Genomic DNA, 24,033 nt, shown 5'->3' on the forward strand with positions numbered 1-24,033 from the left:
CTTTTATCTAAATTTACAGCCAATAAAGACCAAATCATGTTACATCATTTTCGCCTTGGTCACCCACCTTTTAAAGTTTTGAAGATTATGTTTCCCTCTTTATTTAAATCCTTAAATATTGAAGAGTTTCATTGTGAAGTGTGTGAACTTGCAAAACACAAACGTTCTACTTTTCCAGCAAACAATAAAAAGACCACCAGTCCTTTTAATCTCATTCATAGCTGAAGATACTAATTTTTTTTTATCCATATTATTATTATTATTATTATTATTATTATTATTAGTATTATTATTATTATTATTATTATTATCATTATCATTATTATTATTATTAAATATATATTAAATAAATAATAAATTACAGACCAATTACAACTGGACCGGCCCAGTTACAAACCAACCAGAACCGGTCCAAATCCAACCAGAAACCCTAAATACTTGGGTTTCCAGTTAGGGTTTCCTAACCCTAATTTGATCAGCCGCCTCAGCTCACAGCCGTTGGATCTGACAAGATCCAACGGTCCAGATGGTGCCAGAGGGAAACCCTAGGGTTTGATACCCTAGGGCCACGCGGCGCCGCCCCAGCTTCTACGCGGCTGCCGACAGTTTTCTCGCCGCCTCCGCCGCTGCCACGTCCAGAAGGAAGACTCCAGAAGATCAACGCCAGCCGTCCATGCAAGGCTACGGGGTGAGTCACCACTGGTAGTCCGGTGACTCACCGAGGCCCCCTCTTCGGACCGGTCTGAGACGAACACCGGTGGTGGCTATAAAAGCCACCACCCCATCTGCAAAAAAAAAAAAAAGGACAGAGACAGAGAACGGAGAAGAAAAAGACAGAGAAAGAAAAAAAAACAAACTAGTACCAACGATCTCAACAGCAAAGAACCAGAAGAAAAAAAGAGAGAAAAAGGAAGAAGAGACTTACCGAGGAAAGCCACACCACCATCGGAGTAACCACGCGCCTCCACGCTCCACAACAAACCTTCGAAAACCGAAGGTATTTTTAAAGATTTGCTCCGATTGAGAGCTTTTTAAGGTAAACAAATACCGGAATCGTCATTAGGACGATCCGATCTACATTATGGTATAAAGTTTTATTTTCCGGCCACCGGAGGCGGTGGCCGACGGTGAGGTTGGCGGTGGCTATCGGCGCCGGAATTCCCTCCGGTGAGGGAATTAAGAGAGAAGGAAGAGAGAGCTTCTTCTCTCGTTTTTGAGAGAAGAAGAAGAAGAAAGGAATGAGCTGCTGGCCCTTCGGGCCAGCTATGAATGGGCTTAAATAGCCCTCCCCAAACGACGCCGTTTTGGGGAGGGATCTGTCCGTAATTAACAAAAAGATTAATCTCGTCCGCCATCCCTTTAATTTGTAATCTTTACCTTTTAGTCACTGAATCAAATTTTGATCCTTTTAATTTGGTCTCTACATTTTATTTATTTATTTTAGCCATTAACCGTATTAATAATATATTTAAGATAAATATCATATTTAGTCCTTTAATTTTAATAAATAATTATTTTAATCCCAAGTATATATTTTTAATTTATTTTAATATGATATTCGAATTTTATATAGTTTTAAATTAGTCACTAAATTAATAAAATAAGAAAATAACATGTTTAAACCCTATAATTTTGATTAATTATGAATTAGGTTTTTAATTTTAATTTTACTATAATTTAGTCACTAATTTTAAATGTTTTCATTTATTTTACTGCTTTTAAATATATCGTTCTAATTGTATTTTTATTGTTTTAATTGTTTATATATTTAAATATTTTTACTATTATTATATAGTCATAAATATATATGATAAATAATAATTTATATTTTTTAAAATAAATTATTTTAATATTTTTTCAATATCGAAGAAAAGGACAGTCTTAATACAACTGGATGTCCTATTCTGATATTTTAAAAATTAAAAAATAAACAATATTATTTAAATTAATCAATATCAAAGAAAAGAGCTGTCTTAAGGCACCTAGAAGTTCTTTTCGGATATTTTTAAATAAATATAATTTTGAAAATAATAGGATTATAAATTAAACATATTTTTGAATTTTTAAATTTTAATAATAGAGACAATTTATAATTAAAAAAGTACCAATTTTGGGCGTTGTAGGGGTGCTAATCCTTCCCTAAACGTAACCGACCACGAATCCCTTTTTATTATTAAAAAGAACGAATTTTTGGTTATAAAACACAGATCAGTTCATCTTTTAAATAATGTTTTCTTAAAAACTTTTTTTTAAAAGATAATTTTTAGGTATTCGACCTACCTGACCCAAAAGGCCGATGGCGACTCTCAAATTATTTTCAAAATTATTTATTCACATCAATTTCCCCGCCAAAATAAATATTTCGTGCCCGGACGAAAACCGGTTACGACAGCTTGGCGACTCTGCTGGGGACTGGTCAAACTTTTAAAAAATCAATTATAAATTGTCTCTATTAATTAAAAATTTATATATTTAATTTTTAATTCTTTCTTTTCAAATTTTTTATTTATTTATTATTTTTATAATATTTATATGTTTTATTTTATTTACAAGTATTTTATTTCAGTATTTATTTTTATGTCAAAGGTTTGAACATTTCTCCTCACACACAAACACTTGCATTGCATTACATAAAGCTCTATAATTGAGTTGTTCCTTTTAAGTGGAAGTGAAAGCGACGTCTTCGTGAGAATTTATTCTCCGTGTCAGACCTAGCAAGTAACTTTCGGGGTTCATATGCTCTATGTCTTCGTGAGAATTTATTCTCCGTGTCAGGCATAGAGAAATGTATCCCCTCGAATTGAACTCGATTCACTTTAGTCTGTAATGGATTAGGATTGAGGGTTAGCAGTCTAAGGAGGCACTAACATGGACAATTCGAGTACCTTTACTCCTAGATCTGAAACCCTGCATATAAAAAACCTTAGAAACTCTTCCAATCCGAAGTCATGCCAAAATTTTGTCCAAAATAGGTGTACACAGGAGAAATGAATTCTGTCTTTCCTGTTAATTTATTTATTGTTTAAATTACATGTTTATTTAAATTATTTAAATTCAGAAAAGCATGTTTAAATAAAGAATTTATGTAAATGTTATTATTAAATTTCTTTATTATGTAAACTAATTTATTTTCTTTTTGGGTGTTCTTTATTTTTCTGTTTGCATTGCATCATACAGGATAAAAGACATTGATCCTTGTGTTAATTGTCTCATTGGAAAGCCTTCATCTATGGATAAAAAGTGTTCAAGTCAAGTAATTCTAAACTCAGAAGTAAGACAGTGGGCTGAAGATTTACAAAGACAAGAAGGAGACAGTCTGCAGGATGATTATGTATCTGACTTGGCCAGTTATACTCCAGTTTCATTAAAAAGAAATGATATGCAAGATTTGCGAAGCATTTGGGAAAGTTGGGATTCAAACAAAAAATTGCAGTTTTATCAGACTTACGGAGACATTCCATATCTGCTCTATGTAGAAGTTGATGATGAATTACTCAGAGCCCTAATTCAATTCTGGAATCCAGGGTACAATTGCTTCACTTTCAATACGGAGGACTTGGTCCCTACTATTGAAGAATATACAACTTTGTTACATCTTGAAGGTGCTTTGGAGAATCGAATATATTCAAAGTCAATTAAAACTCAGCCCTTTCGAGTTAAATTAGCAAAGATTGCTGGGGTACGAGAAGAATGGGTAGCATCCCGTACCAAACAAAAAGGCGAAAGCGAAGGCATTGCTTGGACCAACATCAGAGAGCTTATTCAGAGTCATCCAGACGCTAAAGTACGATTCGATCTATTTGCTCTGGGTATATATGGTATGGTCATCTTCCCAAAAGTATTGGGATATGTTGAAGCTGCAGTGGTAGACTTGTTTGAACAGCTACCGAAGAAGATTAATCCTGTTTCTGCCATCCTAGCAGAGACCTTCAGATCGTTAAATGCTTGCAGAAGGCTAGGAGGTGGACGATTCTCAGGGTGTACCCAGTTGTTATATGTTTGGATCCGTAGTCATTTCTGGAGAACAGAAAAGGTTTCATACCGACGCTTTAATACGGATTATTCACCATTAAAAGAATTTCTAGAGCAGGAATGGCCGAAAGAAATTAAGAAAGATATGTGGATTAATGCCTTTCGAAATCTGAAAAGCAATGACGTTGTTTGGCGCGCCCCGTGGCAAATCCAAAGGGAATTCTTTTACAGGTGTGGTGATTACAATTGGATAATGCTGCTCGGATTATGGGGAGGAATTGGATATGTACCACTGCTGGTTATAAGACAGTATGAAGGTCGTCAATTTGTACCTGTCACTGCTGGACTACAGTCATCTGAGTTCGCATTCCACAGCAAAAATTATAAAAGAAATATCATGGAAGCCGTTACAGCTTGGAAAACAACTTTTTGTATTCGAGCTAAAGCAGCAAAAGAAATGCTAACTCCTGATTATGAAGATTGGAGATCTGTCAGAAAAAACGAAAATATTCCTCTACCAGATCAAAATGAGGATATTTCTATGGAAGATCGCATTAAGGTGGTTCCATCAGAGATTGAAATCTTGAGAGCTGAGTTTGAAGCAGAAAGAGATGGCTGGTCGAAAGAGTTAGAGCAAATGAGACAAGATAAAGCTATGTTGGGGGTTGACATTGACTTTCATTCATCACAATGTGCAATGTTGAGAAAAGATAAAGAAAAAGGTAAAGATGAGTACAGAGCCTTACAGAAAAATTACCAGGAGTTATATAAATCCCGAAAAGCATCAGGACCCAGCCAATCGACGGTACAGATAACCAGAGAATTGAACATTGAGAAAAGACGAGTTGAAGATCTGAAAGGAAAGAATAGCCGTCTACTCAAAAACCTGGAAAAAGGAAAGCAAAAAATGGAAGATTTCGAGGTTGACAGAAGAGAGCGAATTATAAAACACAAGGCTGAACACCGCGAGATCATGAATGAAATGCAAAGAGAAAGAGATCGAGCCAAAGATTTAGAAGAGATGAAGAATGACATCTTTGTTAAATTTGAAAGCGAGAAAAGTATCATGTTCAAGGGATTTGAATCTGAAATGAACCAGTTGATTGCTGAGCTTGAAGTCAGAGGCCAAAAGATGGAAGAATCCAATGTGGAAAAAGAAAAATGGGAGTTAGAAAGAAAAAATTTCAATACCAAACTTGAGGTAGAGCAGGAGGTGGCTAGCAATTGGATGCAAAGATGCAGAAACAAAGATGTTCAAATCCAGAAGCTTAATCAAAGAAAGCAAGAAGCACGAACAAAACTTGAAGAGGATCTGGATCAGTCTAGAAACAAAAACTCAGAGTTTAATGCTTACATTTTGCAACTGGAAGAATCATTGTTTCAAGAAAAGGTTAGTCTAGGACATAATGATCTCAAAGAAAGTAATGAGGAAAATGCTTCACTGCGAAGACGCATTAGAGATCTTGAAAAAATTTTGCACAATTGTCAAGTCAGAATCACTGAGTTAGAGCAAACTCTTGAAGGAACAACTGAACAATGGCAAAAGTCAACTGAGTTCTATGTCGAAAGAAGTGAAGAAAGAAGCAATATGGTGTTCGAGGCCATGGTACAAATGAGCGAGGTTGCCAGATATGTTGGGGAACTAGCTGTTGAAGCCGAAATAATTGAGCATCAAGTTGATCCAGTTTCTAAGTATGGAAAGAAGGTTTCATGGTTAATGAAAGAAGTTATAGAGCTTAATAGGAAAGCTATGCCTTATCTTTAGTTCTGAAATATTATAAAGAAACTTTTGTATGCCGATGGAAGTTGTTCTATGACAGTTAACTTTTTGGGATCAATGTTTTTACATACATGCATTTTGCATACATTCATCATTCATTTCATAATTTTCACTATGAATTATTTTATTTATTAAGTTAAAATTCATCAATTAAAATTTGAAAAAATAATATTAAAAGATTTTTCAATCGCAGTTACTCTGGCCAAAAGAGAAATACTACATCACTACAGTACTAGACAAGCTACTAAGAGAATTATGGAGGATAAAATACAGCGTATTGAGGAACAACATCATAAAGAACAAGAAGAAATGAGAATGAAGTTGGAAAAAATTGAAGCCAGTATTGCAAATTCACAAGACAGTATGATGAAGAAGATAGAGGACATGTTTAAAAGGCAGGCTATCAGTGGAAAAATGCATGAAAATCCTGTATCTTTCGACCAAGAACCCATATATCCTCTAGGTTTTTCACCAGAACCAATTTATTACTCTGGTACTACCCCTATACAAATCAATGCTCGTACATCTGCATTACAAGAAGCTAAACCACATGAAGATCAACAAGTGGATCCCGTATCTTCAAGCAAAAATCCGCTTATATCAGATGTGAAAGTAGGGGATCTTAATACTGATCAGTTGATCCCAGATTTGAATGAGCTAAATGAGAAACAAAAAGTAAATGAAGAACTGACCAGACAGATCAAGAGCTTAGAAGAGCGAATGAAATCCGTGGAAATAACTGAATCATTCTATGGATTTGATGCTAGTGAGTTGAGTTTGGTTCCAGACCTAATCCTCCCTATCAAGTTCAAAGCTCCCGAATTTGATAAATATAACGGTACTACATGCCCTTCATCCCACATTACTATGTTTTGTCGAAGAATGGCAGGATATGTGAAGGACGAAAAATTGTTAATTCACTGCTTCCAGGATAGTTTGACAGGACCGGCTTTAAAATGGTATACTCAATTGACCAAAACCAACATTAGATCTTGGAAAGATTTGGCTAAAGCATTTTTAGAGCAGTACCGCCATGTGACAGACATGGTCCCTGACAGATGGACTCTCCAAAACTTGGAGAAAAAGAAAAATGAAACATTCAGACAGTATGCCCAGAGATGGCGTGACACTGCGGCCCAAGTTCAACCACCTTTGTCAGAAAAAGAGGCCACAGTGATGTTTGTCCATACATTGAAGGCTCCTTATTTAAACCATCTAATAGGGAATGCAACCAGAAATTTTGCAGATTTGGTCATTTCTGGAGAATTAATTGAAAATGTCTTGAAAAGTGGCAAGATTGAATCAAATGATGGGTCTAGTTCCAAAAGACCTACGTACCGGAAAAAGGAGAATGAAGTCAACAATGCAAATTCTTACAGCAAGGATTCATCGAAAAGTGTTACAATAACCCAACCAAGGATTAAGAAAGAGGAAACAAACACTAATCGAGCAGATTCCAGAGGATCTCGAAAGGAAAATGAAAGGTTATCTTTTACACCTTTACCAGTACCATATGCAGAGATCTATGATTCGCTGTTAAAAGCAGATGTTATAAGGCCCTATCCTTTGGTTCCCATGCAACCACCATTCCCTCCTTGGTATGATACAAAGGCACACTGTGTTTACCATGAAGGAATTACAGGACATTCTATTGAAAACTGTCTAGCATTCAAAGGGTGGTTCAAATTTGATCAACACTGGGAAGTTGGAATTCAATACACCATCCGCATCAAGTCATCCATTGCCAAATCATGGAGATAAAAACGTGAATGCAATTCAGGAAGAGAACAGAAAGAAAGCAAAGACTGACATTTCTGAAATTAAATCTCCATTTGTTTGGATATTCCAACAGCTTTCTTTAGCCGGTATAATTCCACAACAATTCAGGCCAAAGCAGAATGAAGGCAAGAATTATTGTGAATATCATCAGGAGAAAGGGCATAAAATTCAACTATGTCCTGAGTTTAGAAACTTGGTGCAAAAATTGATGAACAACAGAGAAATAGAATTCTTTGAAGAAGAACCCGGGAAAAAAAAAGATGATGTTTGCTCATCAGAGGATTCTAAACCAAATCAAAGAATAAATGATCCTGTGATCATTAATGTGAAATCATCCACGGTGATTCCGGCACCAATAAGGCCAAAAGTAGTTATTACCACTCCTCTACCATTTCCATACAAAGATACCCGCAGGGTACCTTGGAATTATACTACCAATGTTTCAATGGTAGGAGGATCTGATTCTCTAGATAAAACAGAAGAGAAAATACAGAGTTGAGTACTACATTGACGTCTGAAGCAGTGAGCGAGGTCGGTTTCTTTACAAGAAGTGGGAGATGTTACTCTCCCGAAACATCCAATGCTTCAGAACAAGTGAAAGCAAAAGGAAAAGCCATGGCAATACCTCAGAAGGTATTTGAGGATGAATCCCTTCCAGCATTCAATGAACCTGTGATAGAAAAGCAAGCTCAAGAATTTTTGAAATTCTTGAAACATAGTGAGTATAGTGTGGTTGAACAACTACACAAACAACAGGCGAGAATTTCTATTCTTGATCTTTTGATGAATTCAGAAGCGCATAGGAATGCTTTGATGAAAATCCTCATTCAAACATTTATCCCCGAAGATATATCCCTCAATAAACTTGACAGAATTGTGGGACATATAGCCGCTGACAATTACATAACGTTCACAGATGATGAAATACCAGAGGGCGGAATGGGACAGTAAAAGCTTTGAACATCACGACACATTGTCATGGTCATGTGTTGCCAGGAGTATTGATTGACAATGGATCCGCTCTCAACTTGATGCCCCTAGTTACACTTCAAAGAATGCCTCTGGATCAATCACACATGAAGAGTTATCAGAATGTGGTACGAGCATTTGATGGTACTCAAAAAGAAGTGCTTGGGAAAATGGAAATACCGTTGTTAATTGGCCCAGTCGTGTACAATATTGACTTTGTGGTTATGGACATCCACCCCACATATAATTGTCTATTAGGGAGGCCATGGATTCATTCAGCAGGAGCTGTTCCTTCTTCATTACATCAGAAATTGAAATTTGTTGTTGATGGACAACTAATATGCGTCAGTGCTGAAGAAGAAATCATTGCGTCTATAACAAGCGATGTTCCATATATCGACACCAATGATGAGGCTCTTGAATGCTCTTTTCGAGCTCTTGAATTTGTAAATGCAACCTTTATTGCGGAAGGAAGCAAAATTCCATATCCCAAATTGTCTGATTGCACCAAGATGACGGTACAACAAACTTTAGGCATCGGAGCTAAAGCTGGGAGAGGTCTAAGAAAGAATCTTCAAGGGATTTCAGTTCCTATCAGTATAAAGATGAAAAAAGACCATTTTGGGCTGGGATTTAAACCCAATCTTCAGCAAAAGAACAAAGAAATGAAAAGAATATGTGAAGACAGAAAGGCAAAATTGAAAGGGGGAGAAATCCTTTGGAAACACATGTCTTTCCCACAGTTGAAGACCATATTCAGATCAGGGGGAACAATTAATGTGGAACAGCAGCTTGTTGAAGCCTTTAAAGAAGAAAAGTTGACGAAAGATCAAGACATAGTTGAAGAAGCTATGAATGGATTATTTATCAACATGATCATGAATGACAACAAGACTGGCAAGTACTTGGATAGGATTCGACCATGCCTTCCTGGAGAAACACTCACCAATTGGACCACTGAAGATCTTCCTATAGTTTTTAATATTAATGCAGAGTAATATTCAGAACTAATCTTTATGTTTAGCTCAAAAATATGAAAACTTTTTGTTATCTTGTAAAAGAAATTATGTTAAATATAAGAAATTTTCTTTAAAATTTTCAGATGGCAATCATTCTTTACATTTTCTTACATTTTTACATTTATTTATTTTCATAAATTTACTATATTCTTTCGGAAATGTTCCGACTTAAATTTGCAGGTGTCACCGTGTTAATAGCATGTTTATTCCTAGATTTAATCCAGTGATAAATTTAGAGCAGCCTATATGTCTGGAAGAAATCAATGGTTGTGAAGATGAAATGGAATGTGATGTTCCTACTGAACTATTAAGATTGGTAGAAAAAGAGGACAAACAAATTCTACCACACAAGGAAGAGGTTGAGACTGTGAATTTGGGAACAGATGAAAAAATAAAAGAGGTGAAAATTGGTACCACTCTGACAGTCCAGATAAAACAAGAATTGATAAATCTCCTTCAAGAGTTCAAAGATATCTTTGCATGGTCTTATCAAGATATGCCTGGTTTGAGCACAGATATAGTGATACATAAGCTTCCAATCAATCCAGAATATAAACCAATCCAACAAAAGCTCAGAAGAATGAGGCCAGAAATGTTGTTGCAAATCAAAGAAGAAGTGATGAAGCAAATCAATGCAGGTTTCCTACAGGCATCTAAATACCCAGAATGGGTAGCCAACATTGTTCCCGTACCTAAGAAAAATGGAAAAGTTCGAATGTGCGTGGATTACAGAGATCTCAACAAAGCTAGTCCGAAAGATAGTTTTCCATTACCCCACATAGACACATTGGTGGACAATACTGCAGGGCATGCATGGTTTTCATTTATGGATGGCTTTTCAGGATATAATCAGATAAAAATGAATCCTGAAGACATGGAGAAAACAACATTTATAACCATGTGGGGCACATTCTGTTATAAAGTGATGCCATTTGGATTGAAAAATGCAGGGGCAACATATCAAAGAGCCATGGTAACTTTGTTTCATGACATGATGCACAAAGAGATTGAAGTATATGTAGATGACATGATTGCCAAATCCAGAACGGAAGAAGAACATATTCAAAATCTGAGGAAGCTTTTCCAGAGATTGAGGAAGTATCAATTAAAGCTTAACCCTGCTAAATGCACTTTTGGGGTAACTTCTGGGAAACTTTTGGGATTTGTAGTCAGCAAAAAAGGAATTGAGATTGATCCAGATAAAGTAAAAGCAATTCAAGATCTTCCACCACCCAACACAAAAAAAGAAGTTCGAGGCTTTTTGGGGAGATTAAATTATATATCTCGGTTCATTTCTCAATTGACTGACAAATGTGATCCAGTGTTCAAATTACTTCGAAAGAACAATCCTGAAGTCTGGAATGAAGAATGTCAAGAAACTTTGGATATTATTAAGAAATATTTATCCAATGCCCCCATTTTAGTATCACCAATGCCTGATAGACCATTAATTCTCTACTTAACGGTCTTCGAAAATTCGATGGGATGTGTACTAGGACAGCATGATAAATCTGGAAGAAAAGAAAAAGCTATTTATTATCTGAGCAAGAAATTTACTGATTGTGAAATTCGATATCCACCAATACAAAAATTATGTTGTGCCTTGGTGTGGACTACTCGAAGACTCAGACAATATATGTTATACCATACTACTTGGTTGATATCAAAACTTGATCCTTTGAAATTCTTAATGGAATCACCAGCTTTGACAGGCAGAATGGCTAGATGGCAGATGTTATTATCTGAGTTTGATATTGTATATGTCAACCAAAAAGCGATAAAAGGAAGTGTCATAGCTGATTTCCTGGCCAGTCGTGTATCAAATGATTATCAGCCTTTGAACTTCAATTTTCCTGATGAAGATTTGTTATGCATATCCATGAATGAAGAAGTCAAAACAAATGATGAATTTGCATGTTGGAAGCTTTACTTTGACGGAGCATCTAATGCTTTGGGACGAGGAATTGGGGCAGTGTTAATTTCTCCAGAAAATGTTTATTATCCCTTTACAAGTAGACTGGAGTTCTTTTGCACCAATAATATGGCAGAATATGAAGCTTGTGTCATGGGGTTGAAAGCAGCTATAGAAAGAAAAATCAAATTTCTCAAGATATATGGAGATTCATCGTTAGTGGTGTATCAATTGCGAGGAGAATGGGAAACAAAAGATCCCAAATTATTGGAATACCGAAATTTTACACTCGAATTAGTGAAAGAATTTGAGAGAGTTACCTTCAATTATCTCCCTCGAGAAGAAAATCAAATGGCAGATGCTTTGGCTACGTTAGCTGCTATGTTTCAGGCAACTAAGAAGGTTGATATGATGCCAATCAAAATGCAAGTATATGAAATTCCTGCACATTGTTATAGTGTGGAAGAAGAGGTAGATGGTAAACCATGGTATCATGGTATCCTGCAATATATCAAAAATCAAAGTTATCCACCAAATGCATCAGAAATTGATAAAAGAACCTTGAGAAGAATGGCTGCTGGATATTTTCTTGATGGAGAGATTATGTATAGAAGAAGCAGTGATCAAATGTTGTTGAGATGTTTAAATACCAGTGAAGCTCGAAATGTCATTGAAGAAGTACACAGTGGAATATGTGGAACACATGCAAATGGTCTTTCCATGGCCAGAAAAATAATGAGATATGGATACTATTGGGCTACTATATACACAGATTGCATTGATTATGCAAGGAAATGTCATAAATGCCAGATATATGCAGACAAGATTCATGTACCCCCATCTCCTTTACATGTAATGACAGCACCCTGGCCATTTTCTATGTGGGGAATAGATGTCATTGGAGCAATCACACCAAAGGCATCGAATGGACATTGTTTCATCCTTGTGGCAATTGATTATTTTACCAAATGGGTTGAAGCTGCTTCATACACTAATATTAAGAGGTCCACAGTCTGCAAATTCATAAAGAAAGAGATAGTTTGTCGGTATGGCCTACCAGAAAGGATCATTACAGATAATGCTCTGAACCTGAACAACAAAATGATGACCGAACTTTGTGCACAGTTTAAGATCAAACATGCAAATTTAGTGGCATATCGTCCAAAGATGAATGGGGCAGTTGAAGCAGCAAATAAGAACATCAAGAGAATCATTACAAAGACTACTGAAACTTACAAAGATTGGCACGAGAAGTTACCTTTTGCTCTATATGCATACCGAACTACTGTTCGAACATCTACTGGGGCAACGCCTTTTTCTTTATTCTACGGGATGGAAGCAGTCTTACCAATTGAAGTTGAGATTCCATCGCTCCGAATATTGAGAGAAATAAAATTGGATGAATCTGAATGGATCCAAGCTAGAGTTGATCAATTGAACCTTATTGAAGAGAAAAGATTGAAAGCTATTTGCCATGGACAGATGTATCAAAAACGGATGATGAAGTCTCATGATAAGAAAGTACATCCAAGAGAATTCCAAGAAGGTGATCTAGTACTAAAAAAGATCTTGCCTATACATAAAGATTTCCGTGGGAAATGGATGCCTAATTGGGAAGGGCCATACGTTGTGAAAAAGGCCTTTTCCGGAGGAGCGTTGATCTTGGCAGAAATGGATGGAAAAATTCTGAAAAATCCAATAAACTCGGATTCTGTCAAGAAATATTATGCTTGAAGAGAATTAAAAAAAAATAAAAAAAAAAGAGAGAATAAAAAGAAAGGGGGTCAAGGTGAAAACCCGCAAAGGGCATCTTGTAACCAAATGAAGGATTTGAGTTGAAAACCTGAAAAGGAGGCTCAAATGCAAGTTGATATTAGGCATCTGGCAATTGAACTCTCTTAAGATTTGACAGTTTGGAAGAAACTTCACATCCACAAGCATTTTGACAACGTTGAGATCTTCCAGACAAAAGCTTCCATCATTACTCTAAATTGTGTCAACTTGATTAATTTAGAAATACTTATGCTTATAATTTGTTGAGACATTTGAATTTTTATTCTTATGCTTGTCATAACTTTGAATACAATTATATCTATTTCAAGTTCAATTTATTTGAGATTCAATTTATTTTGGAAATTCAATTTATTCTTTTCTATTGAATTAACATAATTTTGAAATAATTTAAAGATTTCTGAATATCACTTTATGTTAATACTTTTAAATACATGGATACAAAGTAGGCAAATCATCACTAGCTTAAAGCCATGAACATCAAGATTGTTACAAGTGGTGCTACCGACAACAAGGTCGAATCCGCCAAATCTACTCATCAATTGCTCCAACCGATCACCATTCAGTTCTTACATCTGTTTTCAAAGATATACTAAAACAGTAGAAGATGATCTTTGCAGTACTGATTCCAGCAAAAAGAAACAAGACATTGATATCACTAGGAAACATGTTTCTATACAGATCCTTGTATATGGTTTTTAAGGAAACCTAGAAGCATTTCCACCTCATCAGGTTCAAGTGGAGTAACTTTATTCCTTCCAACCTATACTAGATTCCATTTTCAGCACTCATCAAGAACATACTTCTGGACACTCGAAGGTGATCATTGTCATAAGCTTCAAAATCCTTACAGATCCTTTCTGTCAATTTGGCACTTCCTGTACATGTTTATAAACAGTTTAACTTTGTTCTTGGATCCCATGAAAGCCATCATTTCTTTGTCAATGGAAAAGCATCAGCACATGGAGGAAGCAGAATAAGAGAAAATCTATTCTTAATTGGCAGAATTATGAATATAGCCCTTTTCAGTGTAATAGCATGGAATACTTCGAATCTACAAATTCTGGCTCTACATCAAATAAGTGTTGTGATATCTCAGAACCAATCATTGAATTTGGAAGATGAATTTGCTCAATAGCATCTTCTGGAAGTGTTCTTTGAGTTATCTGATCTGATTTGGCAGAACCAATCATTGAATTTGGAAGATGAATTTGCTCAATAGCATCTTCTGGAAGTGTTCTTTGAGTTATCTGATCTGATTTGGCAGAACCAATCATTGAATTTGGAAGATGAATTTGCTCAATAGCATCTTCTGGAAGTGTTCTTTGAGTTATTTGATCTGATTTGGCAGAACCAATCATTGAATTTGGAAGATGAATTTGCTCAATAGCATCTTCTGGAAGTGTTCTTTGAGTTATCTGATCTGATTTGGCAGAACCAATCATTGAATTTGGAAGATGAATTTGCTCAATAGCATCTTCTGGAAGTGTTCTTTGAGTTATCTGATCTGATTTGGCAGAACCAATCATTGAATTTGGAAGATGAATTTGCTCAATAGCATCTTCTGGAAGTGTTCTTTGAGTTATCTGATCTGATTTGGCAGAACCAATCATTGAATTTGGAAGATGAATTTGCTCAAGCATCTTCTGGAAGTGTTCTTTGAGTTATCTAATTGGTTGGACAGAACCAATCGTTGGAATTAAAGATGAACTGCATGATCGTCTTTATTATGAAGTTTCTTTTCAAGCTTCTTTGCTTATTCCTTTCCCAAAAATCATAGCCCAAGTTTTTGCCTTTGCTTAAATTGGGATCATTGCATAATGACTTCCTATCTTTTACTAGAAGAAGTACATCAGCAGCCTTAGTCATTTAAGCAACACATATAAAATTTGCCAATTCTGCAATTGATGAATTTGGACCCCACATCTCTACATGGCTATTGAAGTTTCAGCCTTGAGAATCCCATTTTTGTCAAGTATAACAGTTTATTCTCCTCATCAGAATCAGAATTCAAGATTTCTCGGTATTAAAAGAACTATCGATATCTGTGAAATCATCTTGAAAGGTCACTTCATAATCAGATGAGTTGTTATCAGAATCAACATGTTGCCTGAATGCAAGCTTTTCAAAAGTTTATACTATTGAGTTTTATTCTCAAGAGGTTTGTGACATTATATCTACATCTACATTTGTCAAAAATGATAGATTCTTTGATTTGAAGAAGACATATATGGGTTTTTATAATTGAAGAAATACTCAATTCACCAGTCTGAAATCAAACAACTTAATATTCATGCATCATATTTAGGCATTTGCAAAAATAGATGCATTTTCATTCATTTTTATTCTTGTTGAATTGTTAACAGAAATTTCAAAGATTTTAGCAAAGATTTCAAATCTTCTTGATGGATCATTCATTGCCAGATAAGTTCATAATGAGAAGAACTCATCTGAAGAAGGAAGAAGAAGTTCATAATGAGAAGAACTTGTTCAACTTTTTGTTTAAATTCATCATTTGATGGATCAACATTGCCAGAGAAGGTTCATAATGAGAAGAACTCATCTGAAGAAGGAAGAAGAAGTTCATAATGAGAAGAACTTGTTCAACTTTTGTTTAAATTCATCATTTGATGGATCAACATTGCCAGAGAAGGTTCATAATGAGAAGAACTCATCTGAAGAAGGAAGAAGAAGTTCATAATGAGAAGAACTTGTTCAACTTTTTGTTTAAATTCATCATTTGATGGATCAACATTGCCAGAGAAAGTGAGAAGAACTCATCTGAAGAAGGAAGAAGAAGTTCATAATGAGAAGAATTTGTTCAACCTTTTGTTTGAATTCATCACTTGATTATTTGTCAGAGAAGGTTCATAATGAGAAGAACTCATCTGAAGAAGGAAGAAGAAGTTCATAATGAGAAGAGCTTGTTCAACCTTTGTTTGATACTATCACAGAAGGAGATAGATTAGCATTAGCCTTTCTAGAGAAAGTTCATAATGGGAAGAACTCATCAAGAGCTTATTCAACCTTTTGAATGACTCTATCATAGAAAGGAGGTCATCATCATCCCCAGCAGAAAGTTCATAATAAGAAGAACTCATCTAGAGAAAGAGAATAATTTATTCAATATATCCATTATGATCAAAGTAAAGCCAAATGAAAAAAAAATTATTTATTATCTTTTCATCTTGCTCTATTCTTGTTAACACAAGAATGAGCAAAGAGGGGCAGCTGAAGATACTATTTTTTTATCCATATTATTATTATTATTATTATTATTATTTTATTATTATTATTATTATATTATCATTATTATTATTAAATATATATTAAATAAATAATAAATTACAGACCAATTACAACTGGACCGGCCCAGTTACAAACCAACCAGAACCGGTCCAAATCCAACCAGAAACCCTAAATACTTGGGTTTCTAGTTAGGGTTTCCTAACCCTAATTTGATCAGCCGCCTCAGCTCACAGCCGTTGGATCTGACAAGATCCAACGGTCCAGATGGTGCCAGAGGGAAACCCTAGGGTTTGATACCCTAGGGCCACGCGGCGCCGCCCCAGCTTCTACGCGGCTGCCGAAAGTTTTCTCGCCGCCTCCGCCGCTGCCACGTCCAGAAGGAAGACTCCAGAAGATCAACGCCAGCCGTCCATGCAAGGCTACGGGGGGTGAGTCACCACTGGTAGTCCGGTGACTCACCGAGGCCCCCTCTTCGGACCGGTCTGAGACGAACACCGGTGGTGGCTATAAAAACCACCACCCCATCTGCGAAAAAAAAAAAAAAAAAGGACAGAGACAGAAAGGAGAAAAAGACAGAGGAAAAAAAAAAAAAACAAACTAGTACCAACGATCTCAGCAGCAAAGAACCAGAAGAAAAAAAGAGAGAAAAAGGAAGAAGAGACTTACCGAGGAAAGCCACACCACCATCGGAGTAACCACGCGCCTCCACGCTCCACAACAAACCTTCGAAAACCGAAGGTATTTTAAAGATTTGCTCCGATTGAGAGCTTTTTAAGGTAAACAAATACCGGAATCGTCATTAGGACGATCCGATCTACATTATGGTATAAAGTTTTATTTTCCGGCCACCGGAGGCGGTGGCCGGCGATGAGGTTGGCGGTGGCTATCGGCGCCGGAATTCCCTCCGGTGAGGGAATTAAGAGAGAGAAGAGAGCTTTTTCTCTCGTTTTTGAGAGAAGAAGAAGAAGAAAGGAATTGCTGGCCCTTCGGGCCAGCTATGAAGGGCTTAAATAGCCTCCCCAAACGACGCCGTTTTGGGGAGGGATCTGTCCGTAATTAACAAAAGATTAATCTCGTCCGCCATCCCTTTAATTTGTAATCTTTACCTTTTAGTCACTGAATCAAATTTTTGATCCTTTTAATTTGGTCTCTACATTTTTTTATTTATATTTTAGCCATTAACCGTATTAATATATATTTAAGATAAATATCATATTTAGTCCTTTAATTTTAATAAATAATTATTTTAATCCCAAGTATATTTTTAATTTATTTTAATATGATATTCGAATTTTATATAGTTTTAAATTAGTCACTAAATTAATAAAATAAGAAAAAACATGTTTAAACCTATAATTTTGATTAATTATGAATTAGGTTTTAATTTTAATTTTACTATAATTTAGTCACTAATTTTAAATGTTTTCATTTATTTTACTGCTTTTAAATATATCGTTCTAATTGTATTTTTATTGTTTTAATTGTTTATATATTTAAATATTTTTACTATTATATAGTCATAATATATATGATAATAATAATTTATATTTTTTAAATAAATTATTTTAATTTTTTTCAATATCGAAGAAAAGGACAGTCTTAATACAACTGTATGTCCTATTCTGATATTTTTAAAAATTAAAAAATAAACAATATTATTTAAATTAATCAATATCAAAGAAAAGAGCTGTCTTAAGGCACCTAGAAGTTCTTTTCGGATATTTTTAAATAAATATAATTTTGAAAATAATAGGATTATAAATTAAACATATTTTTGAATTTTTAAATTTTAATAATAGAGACAATTTATAATTAAAAAGTACCAATTTTGGGCGTTGTAGGGGTGCTAATCCTTCCCTAAACGTAACCGACCACGAATCCCTTTTTATTATTAAAAAGAACGAATTTTGGTTATAAAACACAGATCAGTTCATCTTTTAAATAATGTTTTCTTAAAACTTTTTTTTAAAGATAATTTTTAGGTATTCGACCTACCTGACCCAAAAGGCCGATGGCGACTCTCAAATTATTTTCAAAATTATTTATTCACATCAATTTCCCCGCCAAAATAAATATTTCGTGCCCGGACGAAAACCGGTTACGACAATAGTGATGTTTGGGGGCCTTATACTATTCCTAATATAACTGGGGTTAGATGGTTTGTGTCATTTATAGATGAATGTACTCGGGTTACATGGATTTTCCTACTAAAACAAAAATTAGATGTTACCACTATTTTTAAAACGTTTTACGGCATGATCATAACTCAGTTTGGAGCTAAAATAAAGAGAGTCAGATCTGACAATGCCAAGGAATACTTTAATCAGGTCTTATCTCCCTACTTTCTAGAAAAAGGTATTACATGAATCTTCCTGTGTAAATACCCCCACAGAATGGTGTAGCAGAAAAGAAGAATGGCCATCTCCTTGCCACAACAAGTGCCCTTCTATTTCAAAACAAAGTCCCTAAACAGTACTAGGGAGAGGCTGTGTTAACTACCACTTACATGATAAACATACTACCCCTAAAATCCTTGTATCCCAAAGTCCCCTTCAAGTCCTCACAAAATTCTTTCCAAATTTCAGTCAATCTCTTAACCTAAAACATAGAATATTTGAGTGTGTTGTTTTTGTTCATATACATTCTCAAGGTAAGGGAAAGCTTGATCCAAGAGCATTAAAATGCATATTTATTGTTACTCTTCCACCCAAAAAGGCTACAGATGCTATCACCCACCTACAAAGAAACACTACAAAGAAATACTACACCACTGCTGATGTTACTTTTGTGGAAGAAGGTTATTTTACTGTTCCTTATCTTCAGTGGGAGATATCATTTAGGTAGATAAGGATGTAGATTTTTTTTGCTTCAAACTTTCATTGACTTACCTACATCCATACATTATGAACAAATCCAACAAACACAACCCATTCTACTCCAACTTTCCACAACCAGAACCTAATACACCATAGCCAAACTTTCAAGATGCTACTCCTTACTGACCTATTCAAGGAGGAAGGCACCTATGCAGATTCAATCATCCCCTTCTCCTGCTCCTATACAATCTGAGGTACATTCTTAAACTCATTCTAATCAAAATGATACTGAAAATTTTATGTCTACCTCTGATTTTGAATTTCCTATTGCTATTAGAAAAGAAAAAAGAACCCCTACTACAAAACATCCTTCCTACTTGTTTATGACCTCACTAAGCCTTTCTCACCAGCCTAAACATCATCACCATTCCTAAGACTATATCCAAGGCATTAGAGAATGAGAACTGGAAAAAGGCTATAAAAGATAAAATTGTAGCACTAGAAAATAATTTTTTTTGATAGGAGTAGCACTAGAAAATAATAAAACATGGGACTTAGTGAAGCTGCCATAAGGGAAGAAAACAGGGATGCAAATGGATGTTCACAATCAACTATAACTCAGATGGCTCTTTATAAAGGTACAAAGCAAGGTTGGTGGCAAAGGGGTACTCTTAAACCTATGGGATATACTACCTTAAGACATTTGACCCTGTTGCAAAGATGAACACAGTGAGTTCTACTGTCCCTAGCAGCTATTCAGGGATGGAATTTGCAACAGTTTCACATTAAAGATGGCATCTTACATGGAGACCTTGAAGAGAAAGTATATATGGATATACCACATGGATTTGGGCTGAATACTGGACAAGCATTTTGCAGACTGAAGAAGGCTCTATTGGACTGAACAGTCCCAAGAGCTTGGTTTGGGAGGTTCACTAATGTGATGCTGAGACAAGATTTTAAACAAAGCCGAAGTGATCATACTCTGTTAGTGAAACATTCTCTTTCAGGGGGAGTGACTGCATTTTTTGTATATGTAGATGATATAATTGTTACAACAAAATGATTTTGAAGGAATTGGAAACCTAAAGAAGTGTCTTATAAAAGAGTTTGAAGTGAATGAACTTTGAAGATTAAAATACTCGCTTGGTAGGTGTTGGATTATGTAATATGTTAGGATCTTAGCTAAGTTCAAGGAAGTTGCTATTTGTAAGGACTCTCTCATTACTGATCCCTTTATTGGAGATTTGCTATTCTTTCAGAAATTCGATTCATAAAATCGTGTCTTGGGTTCCTCCTCTAAAGGGTTTTCTAAAATTGAATGTGGATGCAGCTATTTGTAGAGATTGGCGAAAGAGTGCTATAGGTGGTTATTAAGAAATGAGGTTGGCGAGATGAAGGGTTCTTTCCAAGACTGCGGGTCCTGGTCCTCCTACTTTGATAGAACTTAGGCATTAAGAGGGGTTTAATTTTCTTTGATTTATTCTTCAGAGGTTCAAGAATCGGTGGATTGTTGAATTTGATAGTAAACTAGCAGTGGATTGGGTAAATAATTTAAATAGATGTCCTGTTGTTTATCTAAATCTATGAAGGATATTGTTGTCATGTTAAGAGAATTGGAGGGTGTTATCAGATGATTGATAGAATAGCTAATATTGAGGCTATAACTTAGCTAAGGCTGGTATTGGTTAGTTTTGTTGTTGAGTTTAGGATGTTTTGTTTGTGTGTTTCGGGTTATTCTTTGTAAGGGGGCTTGGCAGTTTTAAACATTATGTAAATTTTCAGTTATTAATGAATTTTTTTATAAGAATAATAGACCTCATTAAAAACCTCCCTCATAGTTAACTCTTGGAAAGAGTAACTATCGACAGGAGGAAAAGAGTGCCTTAGTTATTGAATAGAGAAACTATTACAATAAATTATACCAATACATTTAGGGCATCAGAATATACTATAATCTTAAAACACCCCTATAAACCTTACAATCAACCAATCTCATCCTTAGCTAATTTATCTGCTTCCCAATTACATCCCCTAGGAATCCATCGAATATAATCGCCCTCTCTTGAACTAAGGACACAATATCCTCAACAAGTGAACTGAAGAACTATGAACAAAATTAGGCAGCAGAATCCAATCTACAGCAGATTTACAATCACTTTCTAAGATCAATCTTCCCTTTACCGCCCAATCGATGATAGAAAACATCTAGGCCTTTCTTAATAGCTTTTAGTTCAGCCAACGGAGGAGGGCCTGGACCAACTAGCAGAGAAGGTCGATAGGATGATGCTATTACAATCTCTCAAATACACCAATTCCTCCCTCCATCCCATCAAACTTGACAGCCCATCAACATTAAATTTATAAAAGTCTGTAGGGGGAGGCTGCCAACTTTGTTTCGAACTCCTGTGTGTATTCTGGTAACCAAACCTGTCTGCTAAAGAGGGGTCCCCTACCAACAAATCAACTTGTATTTGGATATTAGGAAACTTTGCTAGAAACCATCTAGCCAACCTAAATCTTATTAGGAAAAAGAGAGAGGTTATATCAAGGCTAGAATTATCAAACACTACTGAATTCCTAGCTTTCCAAATAGACCAAAGAACTACTCCCGGAATGAATTTCCAAATGTTCGATTTTCTGTTTAGATCAGACCATGAACTTAGCAAAACATGTGGATCATTAGACAAAGTTGTATAGATGCCCCAAATCTTCATATTATGTTCCAAATATCCCCTGCAACTGAACATGAGAAAAAAAGATGCTGGACTGTTTCTTCATTCTTTTTACATAGTGGACATAATGCGTCTTCCATAGGAACCCCCATTTTCTCAGCTCATTTCTGACTGCCAATTTCTTGTGTATGAATTGCCAAGGAAGGTTTCTACTCTAGGGGGAGCGAACCCTGACCAAACCCATCTTTTCCAAGAAAAACCACCTCCTTGACTAATTGATAGTCACCCTGCAGGATTTCACCGAGAACAGACCATCCCCCTTCCCAGACCAAGAAAGAAAATCCTCCATTGAATCAGATAAATTAAAACAATTTAGTGTTGCCATTAGTTCGATCCATTGGTCCAATTCCCAATCACATAAGCTTCTTCTTGTTTGAACATTCCACACCCATCCATTTACATCAAAGCAACCAAAATCTGTCACTTACCCATTTTATTATTTGATAATGCAAATATCTTGGGAAATTGAATCTTCAGGGGTAGGTCATTGACCCAAACATCATTCCAAAATGAAATCGACTTGCCACTTCCCAATTGATTTTTAGTATTCGATCTCAAACATCCTCCAATATCATCATCTTTCATATAATTGTTCACAATTCTTTTCCAAATCCAGGAATCTTGATTCGAAAAAAACGTTACTAATTGACAGAGATAAAGTACTAGCATTGGTTTGTTGCATATCATCCCCAAAGTGAATCTTTCTCATTACAAATTTCACACCAATTTACCTAACAAAAGCCCTATTTATAATATTCAAATTCAAAATTCCCAAGCCACCATTTTCCAAAGGTTTACAAACTGCCTGCCAACTAACCCAGTTCATTCGATTTTTGTTTGAGCTTTCCCCCCAAAGAAAGTTAGCCATCAATGTATTAACTTTCTGCCTTACTTTGAGCGCATTGAATATGATAAGAAAAAATCGGTAATGATGATAATACCGATTTTATAAGCACTAATCTGCCCACCATTGATAATGAAGAAGCCTTCCAACAAGTTAACTTGTTGTTAAAATTCTGTAAAACCGGCTCCCAAAGACTTCAGCGTTTTTCTTTGCACCTATAGGTAAGCCAAGATAATCCATAGGAAACAACCCACTGAGCATCCATATCATTCACCCATTCATTTAAGGTAGCAGCTTCAACATTTATACCAAACAGTTTACTCTTAGATAGGTTTAAATGTAACCCTGTCATTAAACTGAAAATCCTTAGCACTCTTTTGATGTTCTGAATGTTAGTAAGAGAGTCATGGTAAAAAAAAAATCAAGTCATCAGCGAACTGTAGGTGAGTCAAAAGGAAAGGATTAGCTGATTTACCAATATCAACCCCTGAAAAGTCTCAAATCAAAAGCTTTAATCACCATTAGATGTAGGAGTTCACCAATTAGATTAAACAGCAGAGGGAAAGACTGCAGTCTTATCTTAACCCTTTTGTCATTGGGAACTCCTCAGTAGGAGAAACCATTTACTAGAACCGAAATTGAGGCAGAAGATAGACAATATTCAATCCAAGAAACCCATTTATCCCCAAAACCCATAGCTTTCATTACTTTAAGAGAATCGGCCATTCAACTGTATCATAGGCTCTTCGAAAATCAATTTTGAAGACTACCCCTTCCTACCTTGCTTCCTCCAATAATCTATACATTCATTAGCTAGGAATGTACAGTCAAGAAGTTGCCTACCAGGAATAAATGCGAACTGATAAGGGCTAACCAAATCTTTTATACAAGAAACCAATCTTTTGGATAGAACTTTAGAAATGATCTTGTAAAACTACCAACAAGGCTAATTGGCCTGTAATCTTCTAAGCTTTCTGGATTCAGTTTCTTAGGATTAGGGAAATGAATGAATGAATAACCCCATGGTCTCATTTTCTTCCACTATAGAAATCAAAGACAAACTTCATAATCTGCTCCTTAACATAGGCCAATACTTCTTGAAAATCCCATAGTAAAACCATCTGGTCCAGGGCTTTATCACTAGCTGATGAAGAAATTGCTTCCCAA

Source organism: Hibiscus syriacus, unplaced genomic scaffold, assembly GCF_006381635.1.
Source record: "Hibiscus syriacus cultivar Baekdansim isolate YM2019G1 unplaced genomic scaffold, ASM638163v2 tig00112598_pilon, whole genome shotgun sequence".
Classification (NCBI taxonomy): Eukaryota; Viridiplantae; Streptophyta; class Magnoliopsida; order Malvales; family Malvaceae; genus Hibiscus; species Hibiscus syriacus.